Below are 17,910 nucleotides of genomic sequence, written 5' to 3'. Positions count from 1 at the left end.
GCTGCAGAGGCGCTGAGCCCCCTCGGAGCCATCCCGCAGGCAGGACCTTGGTGCCCGTCCCTCCTGACAGCAGCCAGCTGCAGAGCTGAACTGGTCCAGGGGTGTATTGGCCAGGGGGATCGCTCGGCACCCAGCTCACCCAGGCATTTCAGAAAGGCCATGGAGCCTCCCAAGGCTGTCACAGCACTGGACTATTTTCCCACCACAGAGTCAAGCAGGGTATCCAGGCAGGGATCATCAAGGCCTTCCAGTCTTGCAGAGCAAAGCCATTTCTGATAAAAATCAAGTTAATTAAGAATTGAACTGCCAGCCTCCATGCTTATTATTAGGAGAGCTAGAACCAGAAGGCACATGCCAATGCTGACAACTGAAAACTGACAGTCTCAGCAAAGCCTCTGACCTGTGCTCAGGGTCCCTGTGTCCGATAGCTGACCCTGAAGAAAGCATTATCCCATTACAGAGCAATTTAAAAAAATCACTAGCATTTCTGCAAGGCTTCTTTCTGGGTTTACAGAGGTTTTTGGGGGAAGGTTTGCTATCAGTTTTAGCGTGCAGCTTAGCTCTTTCCGTTCTCAGGACTAGCAAGGTCTCCTCTAATATCCAGGGACAGCTCTGGAGTGCAAAATACTGAGCATCTCAGAGGAATCTGAAAACACTGCAGTATAATCAGTTACATTAGAGACCCCAGGGTACAACCAACTGCACCAGAATTGCTACCCAGGCGTCTTCACATCCACATCATGTTGCCCTGGATTTCATGTGTGGGTATAGACCCCATCTAGCTGCCTTTTAAAGGGATGTGTTCTAATCCAGAGAGCAACAGTGACATTTTAAGTGCCCGAGTATGCAAGTCCTGGAGATACAGCAGGGATCTAAGGAGCACAGGGAGCCTGTCCTGCAAAAAGAGCCATGTGAAAACCTTCAGTTACTGCCACTGGTAACAACTGGAAACCCCTGAGCTGAAAACACAGCCAAAGGGAGAGACTCCTGACAAACAGGATTGTCTGCAAAGCTCTTTGTAAATCTATGTATGAAGGAGGCTGGGCTGCTGGTGTTTTATTCACAAGACTTCAATGGAGCCTGAATACCTGGAAGTTAGCCAGACTTAATTGAGCAGGGCAAACAGGTTCATAAAAGGTAACACACACACTAGAAGGAATCACTTCAGCTACTCGCACACCACTGAGCTCTACACTGAGCACAATCGCTCGGGCAAAAGACCCGGAGACCACTGCAGACCTTCACTCCTTGCTCACTTCACAGCAGCAGTCACAAACACAAAACAAAGCAACAGGATGGAGATTAACAGTGAAAAGGCTTTTCTCCAGAAGCAGAAAGATTTCTGACCTGAAATTTTATACAAATTGTTCAGAAACTCACAGGTTTCTGAAAGTACAGTTCAGCTTTGGCGAAGAGAAGTGTTTGGAGTTGCTGTTAAACTGACATCTATTGTGGTTTCTAATGTTACTGGTAATGTGAAACCTTTTAAAAAACATAGTATAGTTTTACAGAAGATTAGTGATGACGGCCAATTTTGCTGGTACTTCTCACAGCTAAACATTTATCTGTCAACAGGGAGATACCATTTTTCTCCTGGAACACGTCCCACCAAGAATCACCTATTTGTGAAACGGTCGCCACCTGCCTCAGCGATGAAAGATGCCACTGGCTGCCCTTGGAAGAGCTTTGGTTCAACAGCGTGACCAGCTGCCCTAGGGGCTTGGTGCCAGATGCACTTAGATCCTGTAGAAGCCCTGTTTGGGCCAGGCAGGGATCACCAGCCTAACGGGGAAGGGACCAGATGAGCATTCAGTTCCTAGGAGAGACTGCTTAGTAAGGAGGGGAGCAACCAGACAATATCAGCATCGAAGTACAAAGTCAATAGGATCAACACAGAAGAGCTGTGCAGCAGGCAGAGGCTGTAGCAAGAGTCTAGGCCACAAGAAGGCACTTGCAGTCCATTCTGTTGCACTGTTTCCAAAGGGAGCTGCTAAGATTTGTTGGTACACCTGAAAAAGGGCCTGCCGAGATCCTGAATGTGGCACTAAGTCCTGCCAGACAGGGAGAAGCAAGTCAGCAGTCTGCAGTGAAAAGAAAAGATAGACACCCCGCAGCAAAGAGAGCTCCTGATTCACAAGGGGGGAGACCCTCCTTGCTTAGCTGAACAAGTATATTTAGCAGTACCAGTTCTTTTAATTCTGCACAATTCCAGCTTCTCTCTGCATCTCCCATGAACCTTGTCTCCTTGTGAAAACAAGGAATGAGAGACCAGGATCACATCTCCCATGATTTATTGCAGAGGTATGCTGCTAGCTGAGTAATATGGTTGGAGGCTGCCTGCCAGAAGACTTGCCCGCTGGCCAGCCCCATCATCAGGCCTCTCTAAGCCAAGCCACTTTGGATTTGAGACATGCAGCAGGACCATGAAGAGGAGAGGCAAAGTCTTCCGGACAACCTATCTGTCATTAACTCTGTGGCATGGAGCTGTACAGGCAGAGATAAAACATGACAACAGGGGGAGCAGAAAGGGCATGTCCTGTAAGATGACCTGACCTCATTTGCTCAGCTCTGTCTTCACCAAGCTCACCTGCTGCCCTCTCTTAATAAATGTACCAACAGGTTGGGAATCACAACTACTGTTACTAGAGAAAACAGATCTCCATAATCTCAGGTTTGGCCTGTGAAATACAGAAGCCTCACCTCTCTGCTAAACAGCTTTCCCAGTGCTGGGAAGGCTGGCAGCAGAGAAAGGCAGCCAGAAAGGGTGGATTTGTAACCTACTGTAAAACAGATAAAGCAGACTGGAGTCTGGAGAAGAGCTCAGCTGTATTTACACAAAAACATTAACAAGTTTTGTGGTCCTTTCCGTAAGGACCGGACAGACAATGCCACACCCTGAAAAGGAGCCCTGACCTCCACTAACTGAGGACGCAGACAAAGATAAGAAACACTTCATTCTGAAGATGCAAGACTGTGGCATGGAGGGAGGAAAAAAAAAATCCAGTTGGAAAGCTGGTCCACAGCTCACAAAAAGTACCTACAAGATCCTGTGCTCATGAAACTCCCTTTCCTTTTCAAGCAGCAGAAAACCCAAAGTGTGCAGTAAATTCTTTTCTTGAAAGGACTGTCTACAGCAGCCATCCAGAGAACCAGAGCCCATTTTCTGCCCATCTGCCCCATCATGCTGTAAAGAAGGAACTGACCCCTTGGTGCCAGCTTGTCAGGAAGGAATAACCGTATCTCTAACCCAAGAGGAAGTGCTGCAGGGCTATCATACCCCTCAGAATCAAGAATTGACTAGTGCAGGGAGGCAGCAAGGTATCTTACGTAGCACCAACTACCAACATCACACTCATTGCCCTCTCATCCAGGCCATAAAGGCGTTAAATGAGACAAGCCCCCGCACAAACTGACTCTGATGCCCCTATCTATAAACCTTGCCAGGCTCAGAAAGCGTGACTTCCTGTAGGCACTTCTGCAGCAAGACACAATAGAAATAAAGGAGCGTATTTCTTTGCTGTTTCACATTTCAGAGACAAAACCCACAGAGGACAGAGCAGCTCAGCAAGAACCACCTTTGGCTTCAACAAATCCAGACCCCAACTGCTCTAGTACAAGAGGAAAGGGAAGTGACCTAGTGATCTCCACAAGCTGCCTGCACAAAGGAGGGCTCATATTCAAATGCAAATCTTTACCCTTAAGAGTTGTACTTATGCTCTGGCTCCTCCACAACCAAGGCCCAGAGCGGAAGCACGCTACCTACAGCTTCTAAAGTGATTCTGCCTTCCACTTTGCCCTGCTCAGGTTCCTCCGAGAGCTGAATGTCCGGAGAGAATACACAGATGCAACATCCTGTTCCCTCAACACCGAAGCAAGGAGGCTGATCACGAGCAAGCAATTTAAATCCAAACACAAAAGAAATCCCTGGCATAATGCTCTGTTGGCAAAACCTGTTCAGAAAGCTCCTGGCAACATTCAGCTGAACTGTAAGGTAAACTGGGCATTTAGGTATCTGAGCAACAACAGACTGCAAATAGCTAGTAGGGATGTCCTGATGGGTAACAGGGCCTGTACTATCAGTCCTATTTTACAAGCTAGGTAAGCATGGCAGAGAAACAGTTTGCTCAAGAAAAACTGTAGGCAGTGCCAAAGGTCCCAGAGCTCAGGTTTCTACCCCAGCCACCCAAACCTGCACTGCCAAGACCCTCAAAGAAAATGCAGCTCTCGATCACAAAGGAGCAAGTTGTAAACAAGAGTCAAACAAGGAGGCAGCAGGGAAGTGATGGCCCCCCTGTACTTGGCACTGGTGAGGTCACACCTTGAACACTGTGTTCAGTTTTGGGCCCCTCACTACAAGAAAGACATTGAGGTGCTGGAGCATGTCCAGAGAAGGGCAACAAAGCTGGTGAAGGGTCTGGAGCACAGGTCTTATGAGGAGCAGCTGAGGGAACTGGGGTTGTTTAGCCTAGAGAAGAGGAGGCTGAGGGGAGACCTTGTCACTCTCTACAACTACCTGAAAGGAGGTTGTAGTGAGGCGGGTGTTGGTCTCTTCTCCCAAGTAACAAGCGATAGGACGAGAGAAAATGGCCTCAAGTTGTGTCAGGGAAGGTTTAGATTGGATATTAGGAAAAATTTCTTTACTGAAAGAGTGGTCAAGCATTGGAAGAGGCTGCCCAGAGAGGTGGTGGAGTCACCATCCCTGGAAGTGTTCAAAAAAACGGGCAGACCTGGTACTCTGGGACATGGTTTAGTAGGCATGGTGGTGGTGGGTTGATGGTTGGACTGATGATCTTAGAGGTCCTTTCCAACCTTAATGATTCCTAGTTTTACTTTCATTACAAAATAATCCAGCCACCAAGCCAGAAAACATGAAATTAATTATTACTCTACCCTTAACTGGTTGAGTGGTGGACTTTGTAGTGTTAGGCTAATGGTTGGACTTGATGATCTTAAAGGTCTTTTCCAACCTAAACGATTCTATGATTCTGTGAGGAAGCGCACTGCAGCAGCATCTGCCATGTCTAGAACAACCTCTTCCAGTGGAAGAGGCTGTCCACTGGCACAGAAAGCAGACCCAATCCTGCCACTGCTTCAGAGGAGCCCACGAGGGCAGGGGGCACCCACACAGCGTGAACTGTTCTCAGGCCATTGCACCAGGTCTTAGGACTGACAACTCAAGGCAAAGACGCTTCCATCACTAACAACTAAACAGAACACCGCTGCATTTTAAGGCTGTGAAATTCCCTTAGTCCTGACACTTCTTGCCACACAGACTCTTAAAAATCATCACAGTGATGATACCCATATAACCAAGGTGAGGTACAGCAAGAGTGGCACAGGTGAACCACCTGTGCTGCCAGCTCCAGAACCCAAATGTAAGCCTCTGAGTCGAGTCATTAGGCATAGCTCACCTTAGAGAGCCCTACAGAGCCAGGGCAAGGACAAGCAGAAGGACCACGATCAACTGCTGCCATAGAACAGATGCATTCTGAGGCATGACCACAGAAATTCTTCCAGAGAAGTCACAAACATTTCATAAATCCCTTACCTGGTCCCAAGCTCAGCAACTTACTCCATCTCTGAGCAGTGAACATAGGTTTTATAGCAAACAAGCAGAGAGGAAATCAGAGATGTCACAGCTCCAAGAGATGAAATCAGAGCAAAGCTGCCAGTCTTCAGGGCTAACAGTTCTTTTTTCAGGAACAGATATAGCTCTTTCCACACAAATGCCATCAGCTGTTGAATAAGCAGCTCTGCTTTCTCTGCAGTCTCAGGAAGGATCACACTGGGATGGGGAGGTGGGTGTTTACCTTGCGCCAACCAGCCTCACTACCAGATCTGGGTTTTGGTAACACCTCTCCAGGCTCTCAGGCTGTCTGCTGACTTCAGGGCCTCAACTCCCATTCAGGGTATGCACAAAAGGTTATCTTTATGAAGAGAGAGACTAGAGATAAAACCCAATGATATTAATCAGCAGGCAGTAAATGCCAATCCCACACTGTACACCCCCGCTAAGCAGATCCCTCAGGCCCTGTTCCTCCCCAAGGCGCTGATGGGAGCTCCTCCAGCAGGCACCTTTACAACCAGACAGGCCAGCACCAACACACACAGACTGCAGGGTACAAAGCTGCCCTGGCAGGAGCTGAATACATCTTTTTCTATCAGGTTTCTCTGATTTCCCACAGCCATCAAGACTGATGCAGCCAGTACAAACCATTAATAACATTACAAGCTGTTCAGACAAGCCTGCAATTCATAAACACTGCAGATGCTGAAGCTTCCAAGGAAGTATTCCTCCAGGTTCCCCACTTTTAACAACACTAGAGCAATGCAGCATCGCACAGCAACCTTTCTTAGAGGAAGCCTCTTCATAGCAGCCATTTGCACTACAAATGAATGCCAAGGATGGTAACAGGAATTTGATGGGAAAAGGACACAGGTACAAAGTGGTAAGAAAGCCAGTGTTATGTGCGGTGTGGTTCAGTACTCTGAAGAAAGGAGCTTTATATATCTTTAGGTAGCTTTAGCTTTTCTGGAGAGCTAAGCAACTCAGACTATGCAGGAGACATCTGGACTACGACTGGACAGGAAGTGAAAACATTTCACAGATGCTTTAATTTACATAGATATTTGCAATGCATAACTGACAAGGTGTGTAAGCGTCATCACTTCTATTTTCCAGATAGGAAAATGATACTGCAGAACTCTGCAGCTATGCTGAGTGGCAGAGCAAGAAACAGACCCTTCACCTCCCACCTTCTGGGGCTGGAAACCACCCTCTGAATCACAGTGCCTTCCTAATGCTGTGGGGCCAGGAGCAGCATGAAGCCCTGCTCCAGAGGAGTTCTGGAGGAGCAGGTGTACGTGCCAGGACGGGGAATGCTGTGAACACCTCCTAAACGAACCACCCCATACACTGCTTTCACGGCAACAGGACCACAAGCATAACTAAAGGCAACATTTTGCTCAGACACAGAACACTAACACTGTAATAACATTCAGATCTTGTGAATCTGCTCCTAAATGACGGCTTGTGAAGTTTCAATTGCTAGGTGGGAGCTCGATTCTTTGGTTATTTCAGAAAAAAGATAAAACCATACTTCATACTATTCCAGCCATGAAGAAGCGTTTCTTGAGCATGTCCCTACTCCCCTGCCTGCTTCACAGCCTACTCCAGACTCTGAACAAGAGCATTCAAGGCTTTTGTACGGGTTCTCAGCCCACATACAGGTAGGAACAGCTGAAGAGCCTACCCCACAGCAGAACTCTTTAAAAAAAAAAAAAAAAAAAAAAAAAGGCAAGCCATGCTATATTCCCACACAAGAAGTGCCTGTGGGAGGCGAAGTCCCAGTGCAAGCTCTTCAAACTTGTCTCTATTCACTCCTTGCAGCACTGTCACTACAATTCCTGTCCAAAATGTCTCAACAGCTACCCAGGAAGGATTCCTCCACCAAGCTTCTTCCAACAGGGTGCAAACTCTGCAAATACTATATAGTTTACCCCTCTTAGTGCTACTCACCTGAAATTCAAAGGCTATTGAGGATGCTCCCAACAGCTAATTGAAGCCCTGTGGACATGGGAAGTACTACAGTCCAACAGAGTAGTCCTCTTGGACAGATCCTAGGGTGCTGTTAGCCAGTCCTCGCTTTCTTCCTGGTATTTTTCCTGTATTTCTTCGCACTTGAAGCCTGGCTCACCTTCACCTCCCCTTTCACTTTTTCATGTTTCAAATCTGGCCATTACCTCCTCCCTTTCACTCAAGGTACGATTGTTTTCACCAGTCCTCCACAAAGTAAAACCCATAGTCTCTTAAAGATGTCACGGTGAGCTCTCTTGTTCCTTCCAGTTTACCAGCACTTTCCTGAAAATGTAAGCGTTCAGAAGCAAAATACAGTCACTGTACTTTGGCTGTAAGTACAATGACCCCCTGCAGAACTGCACATACACCTTTTAACACCTCAAAACCACCTTCTGTCCTCACGGACCCCACAGCACTGCAAGTCAAGCAGCTTCACAACAAACCAATGCCACAGGTAAATACAGAACAACCCAGAGCTACCACACCAGCCTCCAGTCCACTTCAATTATGGCCCCAACACTCCCAGACCAAAAAAAGGGATCAGGATTTACAGCTATACACATCCGAACAGCTTTGCTCCAAAATAAAACAGCTCATAAGCTCAAACTTTTCAGTTACTTCTGTGCAGGAAGCACACGCGCACACAGAGAACACCCTGAATGCTAGTACAAGTTACTAACTAAAAAATGAGCCCAAGCTACGTTTCAGTGAGGCTTAACATTATAATACAAATCTCCTGCTTTAGCCCCATTTCTCCCTCCTGGGGGAAAGAACAACCCTTTAACCAAACCAGACAGGTTTTGCACATATCTGCAAAACCCCCTTCAGAAGGTGCTTTCCAGAAGCACACCGTCATGACTTCCGTAACAGTCACTTAATTTCAGCAGTTAGAAAAAGATGTTCTGCAAAGGAGAGAGCTGCACCTCCCCAGCCTTTACCTGTTCCCTGTGCTTTCACCTCACTGTCTGATACCTGACAGACTCACAGTTGTATTTCTTCTGTTCCAAATGACAAACTAGTGATAAGGAGCTGTGAAATTATCGACCTATTAGGAGAATGAGTCAGTGCCACATGAAAAACAAAACCCACTTACAAGGCATGATTAGCTGAAGAGCAAGGCACTCATTGCCAAGATGCAGAATAAATGAGGAATCCAGTAAAGAGGAGCAGAGATGACCAGAGGTCCAGCCCTTGGAATAAACCCTCTCCCTCCCCTAAAGTGACCACTTCAGTAAGTTTCTCCTGTTCACATCGCTTCTATTCCTACAACAAGAAAATACACAATTACAAGTGGAAATGCCACTGTAGCAAAATCTCTTTGTACAGGCTACCATCATAAAAGAAAAAATAAAATGGCTTACTATTATTTTCAATGCAGCAGCACTTAAGAAGGTCAGCCCGGCTCGCCCTTAAATACTTTCAATTACTCAGGTAAGCACAATGAAGGCCTTGAGCAACCAACACTTTTGAATCTTAAATAGGCAGGTAATTCTGTAATGGATAATCAAACAGACTCTGTACTGTACAGCTCAGACAAACTGGAAGCACTACCAGACATGCCAAAACCATGCTCCTGACTCTTCCCAGTTACACCTCAGATGCGATACCCTGCAGGATGAGGAGGATGCGGTACAGGAATCGGGTGCTACGCAAAAGCATCAGTGCCACGCACACGAGGACTGAGGATTGTTTGTCTTTATACCATCCCTCAGTCAGATACCACAGCACGCTGCGTCAGGCACAAGGCAAATACAGACTCTAATGCCACCCCTACTTTTAGAAGGAGGTTGTTCAAGTAAATTGGCCTTTGAAGTTAGGTTTTACACAAAGCTTTAATAAAAGGCTTTATTAAAATGTCACTATAAAGTGAAATCATTTTAATAAAAATTCTTTAGGAACCTTACTCATATTTATTAAAACTAAAATACTTCTAAACCCTGCATCTCCTTTCCAGCATCTGTATGAACTATTACTCTTCCAGCTTCAGCCAGTTGGCTGAGTTTCACTTTTAGGCTCTCATGCACACACAGAAAAAGAAAAAAAAAAAAGCCCACAGGTCATCAAAAAATGCACTGCATGACCAAATAAAAAATACTCCAAATTTAGAAAAAACAAGGCACCAAGACACTATATAATGACAGCTTTGGAAACCTATATAAGGCTCATATTTTTACTACTTTTTTTTTTTTTTTAAAGGAAAGGTATCTGCTCCAGTCATGTAGAAATATACTTTCTTATCAGCAAACACTACTGAAAGCATCCTAAAATGTGTGACATCTAGTCTACTCAAGCCGTGCAGAAAAGCAGACCACCAACAAATAAAAAAAAAGGAATCAACTTATATTCAACGTACATACCAAATTAAGCACAAAATCAAAACACAGCTAACAGCAAATGTATTCATACTGGCTTGAGGAAACATGTAAATTAAAAAAGAAAGAAAAAAAACCCCACGCCAAAATAAAAACACCCCCCAAAACCCCCAGCAATCTCAAACAGTATTTGTGATCTGTCTGATTTTTAATCTGAACTTTTTAACTGTAAAAAGAGAAGTACCAGCCCTTTTCAAAGAGGTCATACAGGAGAGGTCTTGTTTATCATACCCCAAAAATAGACTCTGCTAACTAGGAAGAACCTCTTAGGCCACAGTCCTGAAAGAAGTAGCATGGCCCATGATGAACCCACGAAGATCTCAAGGACCCCAGACGCGCTCCTGATAAAACCCAGGCCCGTTTACAATACTTCATTTGAAGTGAAAAATGCAGGTATATATTCAACTTTTCAGACAGAAATCATCCCAAAACCATCATTTTTCCATCCTCTCTTTAAATTCCACTTTCAGAACATGGTCTCAGCCTCCCTACCTCTTCTAGGTGACTTTATTCCCGAGTCCCTGGCCCACAGCACCAGCTTTTAGGACACTGGGGTTTAACTACGCCAGTGCCAACTGAATGTGCAAAAGGCGTGGAAAAGGCAGGTCCAGAATTACATCTTTGACAGTTTATATCTGAGAAATCTACTCATCAGGAGCTGATTCTCCAGGCTTGGGCTCTGCAAGGCAGGGACCAGTTTTTCACGCATCATGAAAAGGCCCATTCCAGTGGAGGCCCCCTGTGCATCTGCAAGACAAGGCTTAACACAAGCAAAACTTCCACTATAAACCTCGATTCAGTCCTGGAAGGGGTGGGATGCCTTTCCCCTAAGCAGACTACAGCAGATGATGTAGACCCTGCAACGCGCTTAAACTTAATACCTGCTCCTAGAAAGAAACAAAATTACTAAAGTCCTAAACATTTATCTTTATTACCGATTATCACCCCAAACACCAGTAACATGAATATACAAATATCTGATGAGTTGATACTCCAAGGAGTATCTCACCCTTTGCACGTTCAGAAGACGAAACCAAAACAACTTTCCTAACAAAACCCACAACTCCCAGCTCATTCAAACCCTGTCGGCCAGCTTTGACTTTGGGGACCAGGGGGTTATTTGTAGCCACCTTAACGAAAAAACCCTCCTGGTTCACAACCAATGCTACTAAACAAACCACACACACACACCCCCCCCCCACTCCGGTGAAGATGCACAGCACATGTGCCCCAGGACACGCGTTAGGGTTTCCCCAGCTTGCAGCACATCTGCTCCCACACAGAGATGAAAAACTCCTTCCTAAACAAAAAAAAAAAAAAAAACACCAACCACTACAGCAACCAACCAAACCCATCTTTTCAAACCTACCTAACAAGCTCTCCCAGCACCAAAGCGCACAAACTCCATCCTTGTTCCCCCCCCCCGCTCAGCAGCTGCCCCGCACGCCCCCCGCCCCAAGCCGCATTTCAGCTTTCGGCCTCAGCAACCCTTTTGTAGGCTCCCGCACAATAACAAACCGACCGAGCCTTCTGGATGCCACCCCCCCCCGCCCCTTGTTTTGCTGAGACACACACGGCGCGACAAAAATATCTTTGTGTCACACTCCAGACGATGAAGAAAAACAACCTGCCTTTGCGGCGGGGAGCCCCCCCACACCCCGCTTTCCCTCGCCCCCAAACCCCTCCCGCACCCCGCCGCGGCCCGGGCGGCGGGGGAGGCCCCAGCCCCAGGGACACCCCCCCGCAGGCCTCCCCTGGCCCGGGGGCAGGAGCCCGGGCAACGGGCCCCAAGCCCAGGCGGCCCCCGCCGGGCCCCCCGGGCCTCACCGCGGCCCTCACCAGGGATGGGGCCGGGGCCGGCCCGGCCAGGCCCCGCGGCTGCCCCTGGCGCCTCCATCCCCGCGGGGCCCGGCTCGCACAATAAACACAGGCGGCTCCCGCAGCCCGAGATGGGGGGCTCGCCCCCACAGCCGGCCCGGCCCCCCGCCGCCATGGCCCCGGCCCGGGGGACCCGCCTGGGCTGCGCCGCCTCCTCCCCCCCGCCGGGCCGAGCCGGGCGGCCGCGGGGTGCCGCAGCCGCAGGCAGCCGCTGGCTCCGGCTCCATTTTAGGGCTGCCTCGTCCCACCTTCCCTCTCCCTCCCCTTCCTCCTCCCCCCCGGCCCCACTCACCGCCCCAAATATCCGCGGCCGCCGCCGCCGCCGGCCCCCGATACCCACCTGTGGTGGTGGCGGGGAGCCGGGAGTGCCTGGGGAGCCGGGTGCGGAGGGGCGATGGGCGCGGGGCGCGGCGGATGGCGGCGGATTGCGCGGCGGCGGCGGCGGGATGCGGGGCGATACGGGCTCTCGCTGCCGCTGCCGCTCCCTCCTCCTCCGCCTCCGCCTCCCCCTCCTCCCCCGGCCCGGCCTGTCAATCCCGCGCGGGAGGGCGCCGCCGCCATCCGCACAGCGCCGCCTGCAGGGCCCCGCCGGCGCCGCAGGGGCGGCCCAAGATGGAGGCGGGGGGGGGGGGGGGGGGGGGGAAGAAGCGGGGGGTGGTGCTGAGGGGCGAGGGCAGCCCAAAGGGGCAGAGCCGGGGCCGTGGCGGCTGCCTCCGCTCCCGGCCCTTCTCTCCACCCCACACGCCCGCAGCAGGCGCCCGGCTGGCCCCGAGGGCGCGCTGAGGCGGAGGGAGCTGGGCCTGGCGGGGTGCGCGGCCCCTCACGAAGGCAGCGGGAGGGGTGGGGAGCGGCGAAGCCACCAAACGCGCCCCGACCTGGAGCCCTCAGCACAAGGAGGACATGGAGCTGTTGGAGCCGGTCCAGAGGGGGCCACAAAAATGATCCGAGGGCTGGAGCCCCTCTGCTACGGGGCCAGGCTGAGGGAGTTGGAGGTGTTCAGCCTGGAGAGGAGAAGGCTGCGGGGAGGCCTGAGTGCGGCCTGGCAGTGCTTAAAGGGGGCCTACAGGAAGGATGGGGGCAATCTTCTTAGCAAGGCCTGTCGTGACAGGACAAGGAATAATGGATTTAAACTGAAGAAGAATAGATTTAGACTGGATATAAGGAAGAAATTTTTTATGATGAGGGTGGTGAAGCACTGGCACAGGTTGCCCAGAGAGGCGGTGGAGGCCCCATCCCTGGAAACATCCCAGGCCAGGTTGGACGGGGCTCTGAGCACCCTGGTCTGGTTAAAGCTGTCCCTGCTCACTGCAGGGGGGTCGGGCTGGGTGACCTCTAAAGGTCCCTTCCAACCCAAAGCATGCTATGACTCCTGCCAGGCCATGAGGCACCAGGCTCGGGCCCCTCGCTGCTGATGGAGACCCTGGGCTCATCACTCTAGGGTCCATTCCCCTACAGCTGCCCTAGCTCGAACCACCTGCGCTGGGGAAGCTACCTCCAAGGGGGTGCAGGAGGCTTTTCCCTCAAGTTTTTGCCTCCTTGCTGCGGTGACCCCAGGCAGGGCCGTGGGGCAATGACAGGGCTGTGGGAATTTCTGTTCGGCAGGAGCAGGACTGGAAAACAGCAGTGAAGGCTGCCTGGTGCTCCTCCCTGGTTTCATGGGCAGCAGATTCAAAGGCAACCTGGAGGAACTGCCCCTTGGAAGGACTTCAGTCCAGAAATACCTTTTAATTTGTTCTCTCATTAATGATGATGGAAATGAATGCAGTAGAGCAAGGCAGTCACTGCTATCCCAAAAAAAATCTCTACCGAGCCATAAACTACGAGTAGCCTCACAAGGCAAACGCAGTCCCTGCTCAGGCCAAAACGAGCTTCAGGTCAACACAGTGCACACAGCGTTCCTGGCACAAAATTGGCACTAAAGATATTGTTGTAAAAGTTGCTATGAAGTGCAGTTCCTCTGCCCAGAGGATCTTTTATAGCTTGAGAGATGTGGTCTCCTTGCACACAAGGACAGACCATTCTCCCTTTAATTCTCCTTAACTGTAACAAACTCACGTGGGTGTCTATCGGTGTGACATTTTGCAATGAAAGGCCAGACTGCAGGTGTGCATGCATTTATTTCTTAGGGACTGTCCAGCAGTTTGCAAAAATGGCACACACACACACATACATATATAAATACATACGTATATGTGAGTGTGTGTGTATATAATATGTATGTGGGACAAGCACCTGGGCATTTGCTGGCCTCTTGCAAGTGCACTCTAGCTTGTTCTTGGATCACCAGTCATGTGCTGTCATCCTGCATGTCCTTGCCCATGAAGGGAAGGTGGCTTTAGAGGGATTTTGTAGCACATTTCCCTGGTGCCGGCAATGCCTCAGGAGGAACGGTCCCCACCTCTCCCCAGGTTACAGGAACAGTGTAAGGCTTGGCACTGGGATCGCTGCTCATGAGAGATGTGTCTGATCTCAAATAGTCATCAAAAGTAATGCAGAGAGGAGAAATGCATGAACAGCTTTCTGGACCATATGTGATGTTCCTACAGTTGATCTGCACTGCTATTGAAGTTGCCAGGCACTGAGCTACCAAGAGACACACCAGCACTGCTGAAAACCATCATCTGGTTGTCACATCCCCTCCTCTTCTGGATATCAAAGTATTACACTCTACTCTTGGCCCTTTGGTGTCTCGTCTCATCTTTCCTGCAGCATGTTTTTTCTATCTAGAGACAGCAGACCAATGCCCTCCACTTCTAGCCACTTGCATGGAGGAGCCCACCCTCCTCCTGACATTAGCAAACTCCCACTCACACCAACTCGCCGGGCAGCCAGGGCATTAGTCTGCTGTGTTTAGTTTTTCTTTCTCCATCGGTCAGACAAGTACACACGTGCACACACACAGAGAAATATAAATAGCTTTTCTAACTTGCTTCCCACCTGTACAAACCTCACTGTCCTCCATAAGAAGAGCTACAGGTCAGGCAGATTTCCAAAGAGGGCCTCTGATTTGGGCTGCTGCTTTTCACATTCAGCCACCCTACTCTGCAGCACCATGCTGTTCCACAGCCCATGTCAGCTGAGGAGGAAGAGGAGAGTGAACCATCTTGTACTCTATGCACAATAACAACAAGCACCCAAAGGCATTAATGTTGCCCTTCAGGAGATCAGGCAGTGTGGGATCCCCTCACTTTCAGTGACTCAGTAGGACTCATGCAGCCACCTACAACCCAAACCATCAGCAGGTGAGTCACACAGGCCTGTCCAGGTCAGCGTTATGCACACCTGCTGCTGTAATAAGCAGTTCTCCGAAGGTCTCTTGTGCATCTCCAAGGCAACAATCCAAGGCCAAGGGAATAGATGCACCAATTAAAGAAAAAACTAATGCAACCCGTTGTGGAGATCAAAAGGCCAAAGTAAACAAATGAAAGACAATTCTACATTCATTACCAGGTGCGTACGCCACAGCCCCCACAAACTCACGGCTTTTCCACCTGTGCCCAGCAGTGTGCCAAGGCCGACTACAGAGCTTTGCAAGTCTCATGGCTCAGGACTGCATTGGGGCTGGGCTTCTCTTCTCTGTTCAGAGCTGGGCATGGTCTGAATAACAAAAGGATGTAGTCTGTCCCTACCACCAAAGGGAAGAGCGTGGCTCTATCCTGGTCCATGGGAACACCATCAGACCTTGGCATAAGGTGATGAATTCCTGTGCTGCTCTTCAAAAGACCTGCACCGTCTTGCACCTGCCTGTGTATAAACCAAAACAACTGGTGTAAGATGAGAGTTGGTGGGATTAGACCCACAACAGACTGTAAGGGAGGGGTGTCGACAGCGAAAAGACATTTGGGCAGAGACTGATGAACAGGTTTCACTTGGATGAAGTTCAATGCACAGCTCTATGTGGGATCCGTTCTGGAAGGACTGCTTGCCCATTCTGATTTTTGACCTGTTCCAGAGAGCTGAGCAAATTATACCCTGGACAAGAGAGTAAAACTCTCTTGCAGCAGGAAGAGTTCTGCTTCCTCTTCCCAGGATTAATTACAAGTAAGAGCAGAAACCCTGCTGTGCACTTCATCCTTCCACTAATGAAGAATCCTGTCAAATAGAAAAGAACCATTGCAGAGGGCTTACAGCCCTAGTATAGAATTTGCATCTACACAAATGTCTCGTGATCTAAAGCTTCCTAGAAATAATGTAATTACTATTATATTCTACAGCTTCCACAAAAATTTGCTCTGAATCTGTAAATCCCTGACCATGGCTTGCATCATGCAGGGTGATTTACAGCAGAGCAAACTGAAGGCTAAATGCTCTTGTGCCATTTTACTCAGGTATAAATGGCAGCCTGCAGCGCAAGACAGGGCCTTACTGCCCTCACAGTCATTCCCAAAACTCCACAATCCCTTTGGAAAAAGCAAAGTGATCCTGCACTGTTCCCTATCCAGAGGCCATTCAGCACACACAAAGTATGCATTTACCTTGTCGGGTCAGGTCACAGTCCTTCTAGTTTTCCATCTATCATCTCAGACAGCAGCCAACATCAGCTGCTGCAGAAGAAACACACAGTGGACAGTTGTGGAGTAACCTCTCCGTGGGAAAATATGCTCTCTAATCCCATGAGGTAGGAGCTGGTTTATGCCCTGAAGTGTGAAAATCCATTCAAATTCAGTTATGCCTAGATCAAGAATGCCTCATACCTGCACTGACTTCATTAGCTCATCTGAGACAGCTACAGGGAAATTCAAGCCTGCAACTAAGTGAACAGGGCCTTAGGACCCAAAACCCAGTCAGCAAGAACAACAGTAGAGTTGAGCTGTCATATGTGAGAGGTGGGAGCAAAGCCACGAGTAGCTCTGGCAGTTCTCTGTTATCCCATGTATGATGCTGTGTTATCCAAATACAAGGAAATGCTTTAAAAGCTAGACCTCAAACAGAACAAAGGGGCATTGGGTCTCAAATATAAACGGTTTGTTTTTTTCCCCTCTTAAGACCTAGTATCAATGGAGATGTTTTCATAAAATTGTTTTTTGAGAAGAATAAAGAGGAGTTCTGATGAGAGGGAGCTGGAGCCTCTCACCTCTCTAAGCTGACATAGAGTATGAAATACTGGGAATGGGAAAAGAGTACAAAACCCCAGGAATCTTGGCCTTTACTTCAAACTGGGTTAAATGTGATCAGGGAAAGCAAAGACTGCAACACTACACTCACTCTAACTCATGGCATGGTCCCCTCTGTGCATCTGCTTTAAGTATCTGGTGTCATGCAATGCAATCATGATAGCTCTGCTTTCAGAGTCAGTTTGTAGAGTTTCTTAGGGGTTTTTTTTTCCCCCCAGCATATGTTGAATAGCTGACCAGTTCACAGGGTGTCAAATCCATCTCTGGCCTTGAGATTGCTGAACCATTATATGTACAAAGATGTACTTTACAGGTGGCTGTGAAAAAATGTGCTTTAGTTAAGATGATCCTACTCTCACTCTCCACCAGATCTCACCATCGAGGCAGGACAGAGCCACCAACTCCAGTTCCTTCCTCCTGCAGGGGAGGTACTGGGTGCCCCCAGCTGTGGTCTTATTTGCTATCCCCCCACCAATTTCCCGGATGAGAGCAGATTCAAGGAGTTAGTTATTGCTCCTTGTAGCTGCTGGATCAGGTAGAGGCTGTTCTTTTTCTTTAATCCTTTGTGGCCTGTGGGAGTCACAGGCTCTGTATAAAAACGAGATGCCATTGAAGCATTTCTGTTTGCCAGGCTATTGTTTGTCCTTTTAACGTCTGCAGACCCACGCCATTCTTCGTGAGCAAATGCTGGCTGCCTGAAGGACAAACCAAAATGACTGTTTAAGGCACTAAAAAAGGAAATCATTTAAAACAGAGCTGATTAAAAGGAAGAAACTATTCTTCCAATGAGAAGTGAATTGCTTTCAGCTGGCTTTAGCACTGAGTTTTGCCTGCAATGAGAACCAAATACCAGTTGCCTGATACTGCAAGTATTTTGGAGGCACTTCATCAGCCATGACTTCAGTTTTTCCCCTGTGTGTAGCTGCAAAACAAGACTACTGCTTCTGCTCATCCTGGCTTGGTGATT

At 48.8% G+C, this 17,910-nt stretch overlaps 1 protein-coding gene across 12 annotated transcripts in view; it reads right to left on the bottom strand.

The window, feature by feature from the left end:
* The window catches only part of PRRC2B (proline rich coiled-coil 2B), a 47,876-nt gene extending 35,668 nt beyond the window's left edge, over positions 1 to 12,208 (bottom strand). For all 12 annotated transcript variants that reach the window (XM_075717110.1, XM_075717113.1, XM_075717111.1 and 9 more), the window contains exon 1: positions 12,170 to 12,208. The gene's annotated coding sequence lies outside the window, so the exon portion shown is untranslated. The remainder of the gene's footprint in view (positions 1 to 12,169) is intronic.
* Positions 12,209 to 17,910: the final 5,702 nt, after the last annotated feature.

The sequence above is a fragment of the Pelecanus crispus genome, chromosome 9, assembly GCF_030463565.1.
Source record: "Pelecanus crispus isolate bPelCri1 chromosome 9, bPelCri1.pri, whole genome shotgun sequence".
Taxonomy (NCBI): Eukaryota; Metazoa; Chordata; class Aves; order Pelecaniformes; family Pelecanidae; genus Pelecanus; species Pelecanus crispus.
The sequence above is the reverse complement of the archived record's forward strand: the minus strand, read 5'-3'. Positions and strand labels throughout refer to the sequence as shown.